The sequence below is a fragment of the Watersipora subatra genome, chromosome 6, assembly GCF_963576615.1.
Source record: "Watersipora subatra chromosome 6, tzWatSuba1.1, whole genome shotgun sequence".
In the NCBI taxonomy this organism is placed as follows: domain Eukaryota; kingdom Metazoa; phylum Bryozoa; class Gymnolaemata; order Cheilostomatida; family Watersiporidae; genus Watersipora; species Watersipora subatra.
In genome coordinates, this window is record NC_088713.1 from 54,219,934 (window position 1) to 54,236,234 (window position 16,301).

Sequence of the window (16,301 nt, forward strand, 5' to 3'; positions counted from 1 at the left end):
ATAAATGATAATAGAATAATTATGCACATAGTTAATACATACGACATTCTATCCTGGCACACAGAACTCAAGAGTATTAGCCATAATAAATTATACTGGCATTATATAATAATAGAATAAATATGCACAGAGTTATTATACATGACAATCTCTCATGGCACACATAACTCCGGAGTAGTAACAATAATAAATTATGCTGGGATTAAAAAATAATAGAATAAATATGCACATAGTTATTACATATGGCAAGCTCTCATGGCACACACAACTCCAGAGTAGTCACAATAATAAATTATACTGGGATTAAATAATAATAGAATAATTATGCACATAGTTAATACATATGACATTCTATCATGGCACACATAACTCCAGAGTACCAGTAATAATAAATTATACTGGGTTTAAATAATAATAGAATAATTATGCACATAGTTATTACACATGATGATCTCTCATGGCACACAGAACTCCAAAGTACCAGCCATAATAAAATATACTGGCATTAAATATTAATACAATATTTGTGCACATAGTTATTACAAATGACAATGTCTCATGGCACACAGAACTCTAGAGTATTAGCCATAATAAAATATGCTGGCATTAAATGATAATGGAATAATTATGCACATAGTTAATACATATGACATTCTATCATGGCACACATAACTCCAGAGTATTAGCACTAATAAAAGATACTGGCATTAAATAATAATAGAATAACTATGCACATAGTTAGTACACATGACAATCTCTCATGACACACAGAACTCCAGAGTATCAGCCATAATAAAGTATACTGGCATTAACTAATAATAGAATAATCATGCACACAGTTATTACATATGATAATCTCTCATGGCACACAGAACTCCAGAGTACCAGCCATAATAAAATATACTGGCATTAAATAATAATAGAATAACTATGCACATAGTTAGTACACATGACAATCTCTCATGACACACAGAACTCCAGAGTATCAGCCATAATAAAATATACTGGCATTAACTAATAATAGAATAATCATGCACATAGTTAATACATATGACATTCTATCATGGCACACATAACTCCAGAGTATTAGCACTAATAAAAGATACTGGCATTAAATAATAATAGAATAACTATGCACATAGTTATTATACATGACAATCTCTCACGGCGCACAGAACTCCAGAGTACCAGCCATAATAAAATATACCCATAACAAATAATAATAGAAAAATTATGCACATAGTTATTACATATGAGAATCTCTCATGGCACACATAACTCCAGAGTAGTCACAATAATAAATTATACTGGGATTAAATAATAATAGAATAATTATGCACATAGTTATTACATATGACAAAATTTCATGGCACACAGTACTCCAGAGTATTAGCCATAATAAAATATATTGGCATTAAATAATAATAGAGAAATTATGCACATAGTTGTTACACATGACAATTTCTCATAGCACACAGAACTCCAGAGTACTAGCAATAATAAACTATACTGGGATTATATAATAATAGAATAATTATGCACATAGTTATTACATATGACAATATTTCATGGCACACAGTACTCCAGAGTATTAGCCATAATAAAATATATTGGCATTAAATAATAATAGAATAATTGTGTACACAGTTATTACACATGATGATCTTTCATGGCACACAGAACTTCAGAGTATTAGTAATAATAAAATATACTGGCATTGAATAATAATAGAATAATTGTGTACATAGTTATTACAAATGACAATGTCTCATGGCACACAGAACTCTAGAGTACTAGCCATAATAAAATATACTGGCATTAGATAATAATATAATAATTGTGCACATAGTTATTACACATGATGATCTCTCATGGCACACAGAACTCCAAAGTACCAGCCATAATAAAATATATTGGCGTTAAATAATAATACAATAATTGTGTACATAGTTATTACAAATGACAATGTCTCACGGCACACAGAACTCCAGATTACTAGCAATAATAAAATATACTGGAATTAAATAATAATAGAATAATTATGTACATAGTTATTACATATGACAATATTTCATGGCACACAGTACTCCAGAGTATTAGCCATAATAAAATATATTGGCATTAAATAATAATATAATAAATATGCACATAGTTATTAAACATGACAATCTCTCATGGCACACATAACTCCAGAGTACCAGCCATAATAAAATATACCCATAACAAATAATAATAGAAAAATTATGCGCATAGTTATTACATATGACAATCTCTCATGGCACACATAACTCCAGAGTAGTCACAATAATAAATTATACTGGGATTAAATAATAATAGAATAATTATGCACATAGTTATTATTATTGGCAAATACTCTGGAGTTCTGTGTGCACATGATAATCTCTCATGGCACACAGAACTCCAAAGTACTAGCCATAATAAAATATACTGGCATTAAATAATAATAGAATAATTATGCACATATTTATTACACATGACAATTTCTCATAGCACACAGAACTCCAGAGTACTAGCAATAATAAAATATACTGGAATTAAATAATAATCGAATAATTATGCCCATAGTTATTACATATGACAATCTCTCACGGCACACAGTACTCCAGAGTATTAGCCATAATAAAATATACTGGCATTAAATATTAATACAATATTTGTGCACATAGTTATTACAAATGACAATGTCTCATGGCACACAGAACTCCAGAGTACTAGCTATAATAAAATATACTGACATTAAATAATAATAGAATAATTGTGTACATAGTTATTACACATGATGATCTTTCATGGCACACAGAACTTCAGAGTATTAGTAATAATAAAATATACTGGCATTGAATAATAATAGAATAATTGTGTACATAGTTATTACACATGATGATCTTTCATGGCACACAGAACTCCAGAGTATTAGTAATAATAAAATATACTGGCATTGAATAATAATAGAATAATTGTGTACATAGTTATTACAAATGACAATGTCTCATGGCACACAGAACTCTAGAGTACTAGCCATAATAAAATATACTGGCATTAGATAATAATATAATAATTGTGCACATAGTTATTACACATGATGATCTCTCATGGCACACAGAACTCCAAAGTACTAGCCATAATAAAATATATTGGCATTAAATAATAATAGAATAATTGTGTACATAGTTATTACACATGATGATCTTTCATGGCACACAGAACTCCAGAGTATTAGTAATAATAAAATATACTGGCATTGAATAATAATAGAATAATTGTGTACATAGTTATTACAAATGACAATGTCTCATGGCACACAGAACTCCAGAGTACTAGCAATAATAAAATATACTGGAATTAAATAATAATAGAATAATTATGCACATAGTTATTACATATGACAATATTTCATGGCACACAGTACTCCAGAGTACTAGCTATAATAAAATATACTGACATTAAATAATAATAGAATAATTGTGTACATAGTTATTACACATGATGATCTTTCATGGCACACAGAACTCCAGAGTATTAGCAATAATAAAATATACTGGCATTAACTGATAATAGAATAATTATGCACATAGTTAATACATACGACATTCTATCCTGGCACACAGAACTCAAGAGTATTAGCCATAATAAATTATACTGGCATTATATAATAATAGAATAAATATGCACAGAGTTATTATACATGACAATCTCTCATGGCACACATAACTCCGGAGTAGTAACAATAATAAATTATGCTGGGATTAAAAAATAATAGAATAAATATGCACATAGTTATTACATATGGCAAGCTCTCATGGCACACACAACTCCAGAGTAGTCACAATAATAAATTATACTGGGATTAAATAATAATAGAATAATTATGCACATAGTTAATACATATGACATTCTATCATGGCACACATAACTCCAGAGTACCAGTAATAATAAATTATACTGGGTTTAAATAATAATAGAATAATTATGCACATAGTTATTACACATGATGATCTCTCATGGCACACAGAACTCCAAAGTACCAGCCATAATAAAATATACTGGCATTAAATAATAATACAATATTTGTGCACATAGTTATTACAAATGACAATGTCTCATGGCACACAGAACTCTAGAGTATTAGCCATAATAAAATATGCTGGCATTAAATGATAATGGAATAATTATGCACACAGTTAATACATATGACATTCTATCATGGCACACATAACTCCAGAGTATTAGCACTAATAAAAGATACTGGCATTAAATAATAATAGAATAACTATGCACATAGTTAGTACACATGACAATCTCTCATGACACACAGAACTCCAGAGTATCAGCCATAATAAAATATACTGGCATTAACTAATAATAGAATAATTATGCACATAGTTATTACACATGATGATCTCTCATGGCACACAGAACTCCAGAATACTAGCACTAATAAAATATATTGGCATTAAATAATAATATAATAATTGTGTACATAGTTATTACACATGATGATCTTTCATGGCACACAGAACTCCAGAGTATTAGTAATAATAAAATATACTGGCATTGAATAATAATAGAATAATTGTGTACATAGTTATTACAAATGACAATGTCTCATGGCACACAGAACTCTAGAGTACTAGCCATAATAAAATATACTGGCATTAGATAATAAGATAATAATTGTGCACATAGTTATTACACATGATGATCTCTCATGGCACACAGAACTCCAAAGTACTAGCCATAATAAAATATATTGGCATTAAATAATAATAGAATAATTGTGTACATAGTTATTACACATGATGATCTTTCATGGCACACAGAACTCCAGAGTATTAGTAATAATAAAATATACTGGCATTGAATAATAATAGAATAATTGTGTACATAGTTATTACAAATGACAATGTCTCATGGCACACAGAACTCCAGAGTACTAGCAATAATAAAATATACTGGAATTAAATAATAATAGAATAATTATGCACATAGTTATTACATATGACAATATTTCATGGCACACAGAACTCCAGAGTACTAGCTATAATAAAATATACTGACATTAAAGAATAATAGAATAATTGTGTACATAGTTATTACACATGATGATCTTTCATGGCACACAGAACTCCAGAGTATTAGCAATAATAAAATATACTGGCATTAACTGATAATAGAATAATTATGCACATAGTTAATACATACGACATTCTATCCTGGCACACAGAACTCAAGAGTATTAGCCATAATGAAATATACTGGCACTAAATGATAATAGAATAATTGTGCACATAGTTATTACATATGACATTCTATGATGGCACACAGAACTCCAGAGTACCAGCCATAATAAAATATACTGGCATTGAATAATAATAGAATGTTTATGCACATATTTATTACACATGACAATCTTTCATGGCACACAGAAATCCAGAGTATTAGCAATAATAAAATATACTGACATTAAATAATAATACAATAATTGTGCACATAGTTATTACAAATTACAATGTCTCATGGCACACAGAACTCTAGAGTATTAGCCATAATAAAATATGCTGGCAATAAATGATAATAGAATAATTATGCACATAGTTAATACATACGACATTCTATCCTGGCACACAGAACTCAAGAGTATTAGCCATAATAAATTATACTGGCATTATATAATAATAGAATAAATATGCACAGAGTTATTATACATGACAATCTCTCATAGCACACATAACTCCGGAGTAGTAACAATAATAAATTATGCTGGGATTAAAAAATAATAGAATAAATATGCACATAGTTATTACATATGGCAAGCTCTCATGGCACACACAACTCCAGAGTAGTCACAATAATAAATTATACTGGGATTAAATAATAATAGAATAATTATGCACATAGTTAATACATATGACATTCTATCATGGCACACATAACTCCAGAGTACCAGTAATAATAAATTATACTGGGTTTAAATAATAATAGAATAATTATGCACATAGTTATTACACATGATGATCTCTCATGGCACACAGAACTCCAAAGTACCAGCCATAATAAAATATACTGGCATTAAATATTAATACAATATTTGTGCACATAGTTATTACAAATGACAATGTCTCATGGCACACAGAACTCTAGAGTATTAGCCATAATAAAATATGCTGGCATTAAATGATAATGGAATAATTATGCACATAGTTAATACATATGACATTCTATCATGGCACACATAACTCCAGAGTATTAGCACTAATAAAAGATACTGGCATTAAATAATAATAGAATAACTATGCACATAGTTAGTACACATGACAATCTCTCATGACACACAGAACTCCAGAGTATCAGCCATAATAAAATATACTGGCATTAACTAATAATAGAATAATCATGCACATAGTTATTACATATGATAATCTCTCATGGCACACAGAACTCCAGAGTACCAGCCATAATAAAATATACTGGCATTAAATAATAATAGAATAATCATGCACATAGTTATTACATATGACAATCTCTCATGGCACACATAACTCCAGAGTATCAGCCATAATAAAATATACTGGCATTAAATGACAATAGAATAATTGTGCACATAGTTATTACACATGATAATCTCTCATGACACACAACTCCAGAGTACTAGTACTAATCCCACGAACACACGAGCGGAGCGGAAGTGTGGGAGTTTTTATGATAAATGCATGTGCACACAACTTACGAAAATTATTCATCAACAATGAGACGAACCCTCGTCAAGAAATTTCATCAAAAAATTCAAGCATTGGAATGTAAAGTCGTTAAAGTATAATAACGATACAAAACACATTTAAACCTATTTAAATATGTTACCAAGTCTTTGTAGACCGTCGCTATTATTTTAAACCTTACCCATCTGATCGGATTATACACAAATAGACAGATTAATTTGAACGAAAATTGCCACAAAAAGCTTGAAAAGCTCGGTTTAATAAAAGTTAAGACCGAAAATTTAAACGCCAATAAAGCCGTGCGACCGATTGTAGAACTAATTAGCAGTGCGCATTTCACGAGAAAACCGTGCTCATTTCATCAGTCTATGGCCATTTTTACTTGTATTCGAATTTATTCGAAGGTTTCTGTAATAAAGGTAGACCGTTTGAGGCGTAGACCGATTTACAGGTACAAAATTGTGGTACACAGTTTATCAGCCTGTGTTTTTTGTCCAATCACCGAAGGTTTCATTATTTGAAACGTTAGCCGAAATTCTTTACAACTTATGTACAAGCTAGGGCCGAACTACAACGCCCCTTCTTGACGAGAAATTTTTTTATTTTGCTACATTTTTATATATGTGAATGCTCCTACCCGCTTTCTGTTAAAGATCGCTTATCAAAACCATTCTACATTCAACGCAACCAACTTTTAAACTGTGTATAGTACACAGTAGCTTGCCATTTTACTTCAAATTTTGCAATTCAGAGTTATAATAAACATATTTCTTTATTGTTGTTGAATTACATACATTACAGTAAATTAGGCCTACAGTTTTATAACACTTTTATAACAGCTTTTATTTTGCTGCAGTTTGCAGAAATCTTCGAGACGCATGAACGCTCATAGGTTTTCTATTATTGCTGTATTACTATATTAACAATATTGGTTATTTTAATAATATCAGTGCATTTTACTTATAATATTGGCCAACATTGCATTTCTCCTATTGCAAGGGAGAGATATAAACGTGTAATATTTTCCTTTCATTGTTGTTGTTTGTCATGACCAAACACTTTTAAAATATATTTTCTAAAAACCTATATAAATACCACAACTTCTCGATATTGCTACCTATGACGTTTTGAAATGTAAACAAAATTGTGTATTGGTTTTCTATTATTACTATATTAATAAAATTGATTATTCTAAGAATATCAGTGCATTTTACTTCTAATATTGCCCAATATTGCATTTCTCCTGTTGCAGGGGGAAAATATAAACATCTTTTCCATTCATTATTGCTTATTGTTGTATATAATAACACCCACACCCAGTACATTACAGCTACCATTGCAGTTATCCTACTGCACTGCAGAGCCATTTGATTGCTAATATTGCATTTCTCAACCATCAGTACGCTTTATTTTTTTGCCAATATCTCTGGCCATCTCTTTGGTCGTGGGCTGTATGACAGTGGAATTTCTAGTAAATTATACTGGGTTTAAATAATAATAGAATAATTGTGCACATAGTTGTTACACATGACAATTTCTCATAGCACACAGAAATCCAGAATACTAGCAATAATAAAATATACTGGAATTGAATAACAATAGAATAATTATGCGCATAGTTATTACATATGACAATATTTTATGGCACACAGAACTCCAGAGTACTAGCCATAATAAAATATACTCACATTAAAATATAATAGAATGATTGTGCACATAGTTATTATGTATGACAATCTCTCATGACACACAGGATTCCAGAGTACTAGCCATAATAAAATATATTGGCATTAAATAATAATAGAATAATTGTGTACATAGTTATTACACATGATGATCTTTCATGGCACACAGAACTCCAGAGTATTAGCAATAATAAAATATACTGGCATTAACTGATAATAGAATAATTATGCACATAGTTAATACATACGACATTCTATCCTGGCACACAGAACTCAAGAGTATTAGCCATAATGAAATATACTGGCACTAAATGATAATAGAATAATTGTGCACATAGTTATTACATATGACATTCTATGATGGCACACAGAACTCCAGAGTACCAGCCATAATAAAATATACTGGCATTGAATAATAATAGAATGTTTATGCACATATTTATTACACATGACAATCTTTCATGGCACACAGAAATCCAGAGTATTAGCAATAATAAAATATACTGACATTAAATAATAATACAATAATTGTGCACATAGTTATTACAAATGACAATGTCTCATGGCACACAGAACTCTAGAGTATTAGCCATAATAAAATATTCTGGCAATAAATGATAATAGAATAATTATGCACATAGTTAATACATACGACATTCTATCCTGGCACACAGAACTCAAGAGTATTAGCCATAATAAATTATACTGGCATTATATAATAATAGAATAAATATGCACAGAGTTATTATACATGACAATCTCTCATGGCACACATAACTCCGGAGTAGTAACAATAATAAATTATGCTGGGATTAAAAAATAATAGAATAAATATGCACATAGTTATTACATATGGCAAGCTCTCATGGCACACACAACTCCAGAGTAGTCACAATAATAAATTATACTGGGATTAAATAATAATAGAATAATTATGCACATAGTTAATACATATGACATTCTATCATGGCACACATAACTCCAGAGTACCAGTAATAATAAATTATACTGGGTTTAAATAATAATAGAATAATTATGCACATAGTTATTACACATGATGATCTCTCATGGCACACAGAACTCCAAAGTACCAGCCATAATAAAATATACTGGCATTAAATATTAATACAATATTTGTGCACATAGTTATTACAAATGACAATGTCTCATGGCACACAGAACTCTAGAGTATTAGCCATAATAAAATATGCTGGCATTAAATGATAATGGAATAATTATGCACATAGTTAATACATATGACATTCTATCATGGCACACATAACTCCAGAGTATTAGCACTAATAAAAGATACTGGCATTAAATAATAATAGAATAACTATGCACATAGTTAGTACACATGACAATCTCTCATGACACACAGAACTCCAGAGTATCAGCCATAATAAAATATACTGGCATTAACTAATAATAGAATAATCATGCACATAGTTATTACATATGATAATCTCTCATGGCACACAGAACTCCAGAGTACCAGCCATAATAAAATATACTGGCATTAAATAATAATAGAATAATCATGCACATAGTTATTACAAATGACAATCTCTCATGGCACACATAACTCCAGAGTATCAGCCATAATAAAATATACTGGCATTAAATGACAATAGAATAATTGTGCACATAGTTATTACACATGATAATCTCTCATGACACACAACTCCAGAGTACTAGTACTAATCCCACGAACACACGAGCGGAGCGGAAGTGTGGGAGTTTTTATGATAAATGCATGTGCACACAACTTACGAAAATTATTCATCAACAATGAGACGAACCCTCGTCAAGAAATTTCATCAAAAAATTTAAGCATTGGAATGTAAAGTCGTTAAAGTATAATAACGATACAAAACACATTTAAACCTATTTAAATATGTTACCAAGTCTTTGTAGACCGTCGCTATTATTTTAAACCTTACCCATCTGATCGGATTATACACAAATAGACAGATTAATTTGAACGAAAATTGCCACAAAAAGCTTGAAAAGCTCGGTTTAATAAAAGTTAAGACCGAAAATTTAAACGCCAATAAAGCCGTGCGACCGATTGTAGAACTAATTAGCAGTGCGCATTTCACGAGAAAACCGTGCTCATTTCATCAGTCTATGGCCATTTTTACTTGTATTCGAATTTATTCGAAGGTTTCTGTAATAAAGGTAGACCGTTTGAGGCGTAGACCGATTTACAGGTACAAAATTGTGGTACACAGTTTATCAGCCTGTGTTTTTTGTCCAATCACCGAAGGTTTCATTATTTGAAACGTTAGCCGAAATTCTTTACAACTTATGTACAAGCTAGGGCCGAACTACAACGCCCCTTCTTGACGAGAAAATTTTTTATTTTGCTACATTTTTATATATGTGAATGCTCCTACCCGCTTTCTGTTAAAGATCGCTTATCAAAACCATTCTACATTCAACGCAACCAACTTTTAAACTGTGTATAGTACACAGTAGCTTGCCATTTTACTTCAAATTTTGCAATTCAGAGTTATAATAAACATATTTCTTTATTGTTGTTGAATTACATACATTACAGTAAATTAGGCCTACAGCGTTATAACACTTTTATAACAGCTTTTATTTTGCTGCAGTTTGCAGAAATCTTCGAGACGCATGAACGCTCATAGGTTTTCTATTATTGCTGTATTACTATATTAACAATATTGGTTATTTTAATAATATCAGTGCATTTTACTTATAATATTGGCCAACATTGCATTTCTCCTATTGCAAGGGAGAGATATAAACGTGTAATATTTTCCTTTCATTGTTGTTGTTTGTCATGACCAAACACTTTTAAAATATATTTTCTAAAAACCTATATAAATACCACAACTTCTCGATATTGCTACCTATGACGTTTTGAAATGTAAACAAAATTGTGTATTGGTTTTCTATTATTACTATATTAATAAAATTGATTATTCTAAGAATATCAGTGCATTTTACTTCTAATATTGCCCAATATTGCATTTCTCCTGTTGCAGGGGGAAAATATAAACATCTTTTCCATTCATTATTGCTTATTGTTGTATATAATAACACCCACACCCAGTACATTACAGCTACCATTGCAGTTATCCTACTGCACTGCAGAGCCATTTGATTGCTAATATTGCATTTCTCAACCATCAGTACGCTTTATTTTTTTGCCAATATCTCTGGCCATCTCTTTGGTCGTGGGCTGTATGACAGTGGAATTTCTAGTAAATTATACTGGGTTTAAATAATAATAGAATAATTGTGCACATAGTTGTTACACATGACAATTTCTCATAGCACACAGAAATCCAGAGTACTAGCAATAATAAAATACACTGGAATTGAATAACAATAGAATAATTATGCGCATAGTTATTACATATGACAATATTTTATGGCAGACAGAACTCCAGAGTACTAGCCATAATAAAATATACTCACATTAAAATATAATAGAATGATTGTGCACATAGTTATTATGTATGACAATCTCTCATGACACACAGGATTCCAGAGTACTAGCCATAATAAAATATATTGGCATTAAATAATAATAGAATAATTGTGCACATAGTTATTACACATGACAATGTCTCATAGCACACAGAACTCCAGAGTACTAGCAATAACAAAATATACTGGCATTAAATAATAATAGAATAATTGTGCACATAGTTATTACACATGATGATCTCTCATGGCACAAAGAACTCCAAAGTACTAGCCATAATAAAATATATTGGCATTAAATAATAATAGAATAATTGTGTACATAGTTATTACACATGATGATCTTTCATGGCACACAGAACTCCAGAGTATTAGTAATAATAAAATATACTGGCATTGAATAATAATAGAATAATTGTGTACATAGTTATTACAAATGACAATGTCTCATGGCACACAGAACTCCAGAGTACTAGCAATAATAAAATATACTGGAATTAAATAATAATAGAATAATTATGCACATAGTTATTACATTTGACAATATTTCATGGCACACAGTACTCCAGAGTACTAGCTATAATAAAATATACTGACATTAAATAATAATAGAATAATTGTGTACATAGTTATTACACATGATGATCTTTCATGGCACACAGAACTCCAGAGTATTAGCAATAATAAAATATACTGGCATTAACTGATAATAGAATAATTATGCACATAGTTAATACATACGACATTCTATCCTGGCACACAGAACTCAAGAGTATTAGCCATAATAAAATATACTGGCACTAAATGATAATAGAATAATTGTGCACATAGTTATTACATATGACATTCTATGATGGCACACAGAACTCCAGAGTACCAGCCATAATAAAATATACTGGCATTGAATAATAATAGAATGTTTATGCACATATTTATTACACATGACAATCTTTCATGGCACACAGAAATCCAGAGTATTAGCAATAATAAAATATACTGACATTAAATAATAATACAATAATTGTGCACATAGTTATTACAAATGACAATGTCTCATGGCACACAGAACTCTAGAGTATTAGCCATAATAAAATATGCTGGCAATAAATGATAATAGAATAATTATGCACATAGTTAATACATACGACATTCTATCCTGGCACACAGAACTCAAGAGTATTAGCCATAATAAATTATACTGGCATTATATAATAATAGAATAAATATGCACAGAGTTATTATACATGACAATCTCTCATGGCACACATAACTCCGGAGTAGTAACAATAATAAATTATGCTGGGATTAAAAAATAATAGAATAAATATGCACATAGTTATTACATATGGCAAGCTCTCATGGCACACACAACTCCAGAGTAGTCACAATAATAAATTATACTGGGATTAAATAATAATAGAATAATTATGCACATAGTTAATACATATGACATTCTATCATGGCACACATAACTCCAGAGTACCAGTAATAATAAATTATACTGGGTTTAAATAATAATAGAATAATTATGCACATAGTTATTACACATGATGATCTCTCATGGCACACAGAACTCCAAAGTACCAGCCATAATAAAATATACTGGCATTAAATATTAATACAATATTTGTGCACATAGTTATTACAAATGACAATGTCTCATGGCACACAGAACTCTAGAGTATTAGCCATAATAAAATATGCTGGCATTAAATGATAATGGAATAATTATGCACATAGTTAATACATATGACATTCTATCATGGCACACATAACTCCAGAGTATTAGCAATAATAAAATATACTGGAATTAAATAATAATAGAATAATTATGCACATAGTTATTACATATGACAATATTTCATGGCACACAGTACTCCAGAGTACTAGCTATAATAAAATATACTGACATTAAATAATAATAGAATAATTGTGTACATAGTTATTACACATGATCATCTTTCATGGCACACATAACTCCAGAGTATTAGTAATAATAAAATATACTGGCATTGAATAATAATAGAATAATTGTGTACGTAGTTATTACAAATGACAATGTCTCATGGCACACAGAACTCCAGAGTATTTGCCATAATAAAATATATTGGCATTAAATAATAATACAATAATTGTGTACATAGTTATTACACATGATGATCTTTCATGGCACACAGAACTCCAGAGTATTAGTAATAATAAAATATACTGGCATTGAATAATAATAGAATAATTGTGTACATAGTTATTACAAATGACAATGTCTCATGGCACACAGAACTCTAGAGTACTAGCCATAATAAAATATACTGGCATTAGATAATAATATAATAATTGTGCACATAGTTATTACACATGATGATCTCTCATGGCACACAGAACTCCAAAGTACTAGCCATAATAAAATATATTGGCATTAAATATTAATAGAATAATTGTGTACATAGTTATTACACATGATGATCTTTCATGGCACACAGAACTCCAGAGTATTAGTAATAATAAAATATACTGGCATTGAATAATAATAGAATAATTGTGTACATAGTTATTACAAATGACAATGTCTCATGGCACACAGAACTCCAGAGTACTAGCAATAATAAAATATACTGGAATTAAATAATAATAGAATAATTATGCACATAGTTATTACATATGACAATATTTCATGGCACACAGTACTCCAGAGTACTAGCTATAATAAAATATACTGACATTAAATAATAATAGAATAATTGTGTACATAGTTATTACACATGATGATCTTTCATGGCACACATAACTCCAGAGTATTAGTAATAATAAAATATACTGGCATTGAATAATAATAGAATAATTGTGTACATAGTTATTACAAATGACAATGTCTCATGGCACACAGAACTCCAGAGTACTAGCAATAATAAAATATACTGGAATTAAATAATAATAGAATAATTATGCACATAGTTATTACATATGACAATATTTCATGGCACACAGTACTCCAGAGTACTAGCTATAATAAAATATACTGACATTAAATAATAATAGAATAATTGTGCACATAGTTATTACACATGACAATCTCTCATAGCACACAGAACTCCAGAGTACTAGCAATAATAAAATATATTGGTTTTAAATAATAATAGAATAGTTATGCACATAGTTATTACACATGATAATCCCTCATGGCACACATAACTCCAAAGTACTAGCCATAATAAAATATACTGGCATTAAATAATAATAGAATAATTGTGCACATAGTTATTACACATGACTATCTCTCATAGCACACAGAACTCCAGAGTATTAGCAATAATAAAATATATTGGTTTTAAATAATAATATAATAGTTATGCACATAGTTATTACACATGATAATCCCTCATGGCACACATAACTCCAAAGTACTAGCCATAATAAAATATACTGGGAGTAAATAATAATAGAATAATTGTGCACATAGTTATTACACATGATAATCTCTCATGACACACATAACTCCAGAGCACTAGTAATAATAAATTATACTACGTTTAAATAATAATATAATAATCGTGCACATAGTTGTTACACATGACAATTTCTCATATCACACAGAACTCTAGAGTACTAGCAATAATAAAATATATTGGTATTAAATAATAATATAATAGTTATGCACATAATTATTACACATGATAATCTCTCATGGCACACAGAACTGCTAGAGTACCAGTCATAATAAAATATACTGTCATTAAATAATAATAGAATAATTATGCACATAGTTATTACACATGATGACCTCTCATGACACACAGATTTACCTGAGTACTAGTAATAATTATACTCCATAACTGCAGTACTTGAGCAATCTTTATGGTTATGATTGTGAGATAATTTCATATTATATGAAATTTCTTTGAGCTTTCATGCGCCTGTTCTGTCCTGTTTCGTTTGCTAGAATATAGCAAACACATGGCAGCAATGATTAGAGCTATGCGGCTAGCAGGATTAGCCAAGCTTGTTTACTAAGCTATGGTATTTTGCGTTACTATAATCTCCCATTGTTCATGGATGTGTTCTCAGCCTACAGCAAAAGATGACAACTCCTGATATAAAATTGAAATATAAACAACTTCATAGACCAGATCTAACCTTTAGAGACACTCCTCAAACACTTTGGAAGTCATGAAAACTACTAGTGCTATAATAGAAGTAAGGCTAGGCTGGAGGCATGAAAATAAATCTGCTTTAAGAATTTGAACAAATCTGTTGCCAGATGCCGTCAGCTGATAAGATATTGAATGGTCGGAAAATGGAAAGCATGTGAGCCAGAAGTTGATGATATCATTTTATTGGGAAAGAGAGTTGATGTGAGGACATCAATGACTGATCTGGTGTTTTTGTAAAAGCTGATTCAATGATTTTGATTTTTGTTAAGCTA

At 30.1% G+C, this 16,301-nt stretch overlaps 1 protein-coding gene across 1 annotated transcript in view; it reads right to left on the reverse strand.

The window, feature by feature from the left end:
• LOC137398366 (M protein, serotype 6-like) overlaps positions 1 to 16,301 on the reverse strand; it is a 526,470-nt gene that overhangs the window by 336,115 nt on the left and 174,054 nt on the right. The window lies entirely within an intron of this gene.